The 5,000-nt window shown below is 33.7% G+C and overlaps 1 long non-coding RNA gene across 1 annotated transcript in view; it reads right to left on the bottom strand.

The window, feature by feature from the left end:
- Positions 1-5,000, bottom strand: part of LOC137622096 (uncharacterized) — a 123,609-nt gene that overhangs the window by 71,853 nt on the left and 46,756 nt on the right. The window lies entirely within an intron of this gene.

Below are 5,000 nucleotides of genomic sequence, written 5' to 3'. Positions count from 1 at the left end.
AATATAAAGACCCGTGTATTTTCCTAACACCCCCATACAATTCCTAATCAAATACTTCACTACTTCCATTGAAAGGGACAAGAAATATTACTATTGAATTCCTTATTCATAAAATATTTTCAACTAAAAACTATATACCAATATTCAAACTGTTTATCAACAAGTGGTATACTAATCCCCCTCCTCAAAATAAGTACTTGAAAACAAACAATTAAATTTCTCAAGGAAATAAACTTTAATTTCTCAACAATTCAAATTTGAAAACTAACTCAAAATACAGTATACTTTACTATATACTATCCTCCCCCCCCCCCCCCCACACACACAAAAGAACAACCAAAACACCCACAGTAAGACTTAGTCCACGACCCGGCATGGCAACGGTTTGTTTTGGCTGTGGCACTGTTGCCAAGTTACGTCAATCACACAGTTAAAGTTGCATCGCGATTAGCCTTTCAAAGACGGCACAATAGCAAGAAGGGGCCAGGTGTGATGTACATTTCCCTCCGTTGTCCAAAAAAAAGAGCCATCGATCTCACTGCAAAAGCGACAGGGCGGGGAAGAGAGGCACAAATATAAAAGCAATGTGGCCATCAATAAGTTCTTTGTACACTAAACACCCGAAATCGGTATCTTCAGCTCCTCTCATATCAAATATTTACTATCGGCGTCGAAGCATAAAGGGATAAATATTTTTCTACATTTATTTCAGATATATAAATTATGTAACTTATATACACAAACTATATACTTTAACCCTTCAAAAATCTAAACTCAAAATAAACAGATCTGCTACTGTTTTAAAGAAACTATTATTGTTAGGCCAACAGTATATTTTTCAACTGTACATTTGGTATAAATGCAGTAATAAGAGTAAACAGAAAATAGTATTACTGATAAAAATAAAATCTATTAGCGCTCGTCCATGATTTCCCAATTACAATAAAAGAAAAAAATACTCCAAAAGTTACGTTGTAATTTTTTTTCTTTTTCTTTTTTTTCTTTTTTTTTAAGAGATGAGAATTCTTAAGAAGACCTGATAAAGAATGTACTGCATAATTTAATATGTGACTTGCTATGAAGCCCAATTTTTAAGTTTGTAATAAGGGGTGCATTTAATGTGTGTCTTTCCTAGTGATATAAGACTTGCAATCAGTTACAATTGCATTATTTTCTTAGTGAAATGTGTCTTTTCCTATTACCCTGATATATACTACCGCAGTTCGTGTTTTTTTTTTTTTAGTCAAAAGACTTTCCAGTATTGCTCCAAGGTTAGGTTAATATTTACTAGAGAATGTACAAGTTCTATTTCAGCTTTGCCGACAATGTATATCTCATACAAAAACACCAATTAAGATGCTAAAATATAATATATATTTATATGAAACTGTTCTCTATGAATAAGGATTCAAAATATTATCCTTTAATTATGATATGCTAATAAATTTCAATATGGAAAAATAATGAACCCATTATCAATGGTTTACTCATCAGAGTTAGATTTCATATATATTCACTCATCATACTGGTAACAAACTCTACGAACACAAAGAGTTTTTAGAAACCCATGAAATTAAAATGTATGTCACTATCAGTACTTAAAGAAGTAATTCATTCATCAACGTGTAAAAATATTCATACTATTTATGGTATTATCATAACAAAATAATCCATAAACCCGCATGTAGCGGCGTCCTTAAAACACTCCTTATTCACTTACAGTATATTTATCTACTTGAACACCAGCACATCTATTTATTCACAATATCATCAAAACTCACTAGTCTATTAATGAACAAATTTATTTCCCTTATCGTTAAACAACCGACTCAGCTATTTAGTATTCAGATTATGGTAGGGGGGAAAAAATAAAATTATACAGCAAGAAAAAAATTATCAATAATAAAGTTGTTGTTATCTTATCTGACGATTGATTTCTTTACTAGTTACGTTAATAAAATCAACGAGGCTAGCGTATTTAAGTATATACTAGTGTACACAACCCGACAATAATATATCCTTAGATATATATATATACGCACACATGCACCGCCACCCCTTTTCACCAGAGTATGACTATTACCGCTTCCCCCTACCCGGGGAACATATATATATATTAGTCAGACACTTTCTCTTTATTATATAGACGAGATGTAACAAAATATCTAATTCAAATAAATCTATTTATCGCCTTATCTATCAACACATCTACTTAATTCCAAATTCCGAATAACAGTTTAATACAAAAAGAAAATAAAAACAGAACCGACGAAAGCAGCGCACTTAGTAACGTCATTAAAATCCCACGCGAAAACGAATCCAAATTATCTGACAGTTAATGACGTCCTCTGTTAACATCCTGTGTAATTAATACGCGAAGCAATTAAGTAAGTGTTTGGGTTTTGCCTTACGGCTTTCGTACCAATCGCCATCCTTCATGAGACAATCAGAGAGAGAGAGAGAGAGAGAGAGAGAGAGAGAGAGAGAGAATATGAGCAAGTGGGTGAGAGAGCGACAGAGAAAGCGAAAGCGAAAGAAAGACAAAGACAAAAAGAGCGAGAGAGAAAGAGAAAGAGAGAATATGAGCAAGTGGGTGAGAGAGCGACAGAGAAAGCGAAAACGAAAGAAAGACAAAGACAAAAAGAGAGAGAGAGAGAGAGAGAGAGAGAGAGAGAGAGAGAGAGAGAGAGAGAGAGAGAGAGAGAGAGAGAGAGAGAGACTGCAAGGGGAAAATTCCTATGAAAATATGGCAGAAATTCGTCGTCGTATCCCTTGGTCAGTAAATGCGACTAAGCCAGATGGATTTGACAGCTTTTAGAGCGTCAGGTGACTATATATATATTCTGCTTCCATTAATAACAGCTCCGTTCCCCTCCGAATTCATTCGGCGTAATTTCAATTCTTACGATATTCTATGGATATTCCATGACGAAAGAAAGGAAGGAAACGAAGAGCTGCATTTGCAGTTTTCATTTTAGTTTTTATACATTAATCTAAATGGAAATTTTACATCCATTATTTACCAGCAAGAATATTTTGTTATTGCATAGGTATTTCTTGTTTTAAAGCATTATTATCAATGTCTAGTTCACATTATGCATCCATAATTGTGTAAATGGACCGATTTCCCAGTGTATGTGTCATCTTAATACATAAATGCAAGAACAAATCTTAAATAAATTATACTTTGCAACATGAATGTGGCGTGTTCACTTGTTTCCCTTACACATCAGCACTAATCATTTAATTTTCACATTATAAACGTTTCTACAACATAAATATGCAGCTTTCAGATAGTCGTGTCATTCTAATATATTACAATAATATTAATGAAAATACAGCATTTATTATTATTTAAGGGAGCAGATGAACACTTCTGAAAGTCTTAACTCTATAACTATGTTAGCGTTACTCAAATCCACATGTTAATATACAGCTTCATCTTTTAACGTTGAAGATGCATGAAAAGAAAATATCCGCTATTAGCGATTTAACCCAAGGAGATTTAATATTTAACCCTCCTTGATTTAACAACAACAACAACAAAATAAATAAATAAATAAATAGAACTGACGCAGGTATTTGGAGGAGTATAATGGATTTACAGATAGATGTATAGTTATGCAAACCAGATACCAAAGTTTCTTATCTAATATCTTTACTGTGAATGTTATTTCCACATTGTAACTAACGCAGTGTAACAACGAGGAAAAGCAATCATGTTCGATTACATATGAAGATGCTACCACCCAGGGATTCCTTTTTGTTATCCTTTAAGTTTTAAGATCTAGATGCAGATAAGCGTATTACGTAAATTCCAGATATTCGCTCAATAAATAAATAAAAGGAATTTATTAATAATTACCTTACTATTAACAAGGCATAAGTCAATAAATAAGAGAGACGTTATCTCAAAACGAATAACACAAAAAAATATCAAACCGATTCGCCAATAAACAGTACAAGGACGCAGTTTCAGCACTGACGCAAGGGATATACGCAACTTATTTCCTTTTAATAACCTCGCAAATGGATAAAAGAACGGGAAGCCTACCCTCCGTGAGTTCCCAACTATCTGTTACCATTAACGTTTAATTACAAAGCTTACAAAATAAATGTTTATCATCTTCCCTGGACCTAGGATGCCTGCATAAACAAAAAGTGACTTGGATTTACCATCCAACAAACTCATTGAAAACAGCAACCTGATGACAGTTATATTTCACGATGGTGGTGAAAATAATGATAATGGTCAAATTCATCTCTGAAACCATTATGAGGAGCAACCGTTCTCAAACTATTCATAGTGAAAAAAATTACGAAAGTTTTGAGAACTGAAATATAATAATTGGCATCCTAAATTAATTCCAGGACAAAGCGAGCATTACAACAACACGGAATTTCACCTAAAAATATTCGGAAATGAGGATAATGTGAAAGTCTCAAAACGTTCATTCCAATACTTTCCTAAAGAGAAATTGTCTAATTAATTACGAATGTAGTTCTGGGCATCAACGAAACTTCAGCATTAACAGAAAAATATGAAGATGAAATATTTATTTTCAACCTCTAAGGTCAGGCTACTACTGCATTATTTACCTCCTAAGGCCTATCGCAATATTTCAGCAATCTATTGATTTTCATAATTTTTACTATTATTACCCAAGTTACAACCATAGTTGAAAAGGAAGGGTGCTATAATTATGTCCAAGGGCTCCAACAGGGACCAACAGGGAACAGTGGCCCAGCGAGGAAAGGAAATAAAGAAATTAATCAATGAAAGGAAATATGAACTAAATTTATTTGGGAGTACCCGTCCTATGTACAAATATCTTAAATGTCTTGTGTGTGGCAAGGGACAGGACAATGTCCTCGAGACCAACCAGCGAAATGCCAACTCTTCACCCAAGCTGGGGCTACAAAGAGCTAGGAAATGGCTGTTTATGACTAGACAGGTATAACCAAGGTACAGTTAGAATCAAAAGAACACAGACACTCTG

Source organism: Palaemon carinicauda, chromosome 28, assembly GCF_036898095.1.
Source record: "Palaemon carinicauda isolate YSFRI2023 chromosome 28, ASM3689809v2, whole genome shotgun sequence".
Taxonomy (NCBI): Eukaryota; Metazoa; Arthropoda; class Malacostraca; order Decapoda; family Palaemonidae; genus Palaemon; species Palaemon carinicauda.
The sequence above is the reverse complement of the archived record's forward strand: the minus strand, read 5'-3'. Positions and strand labels throughout refer to the sequence as shown.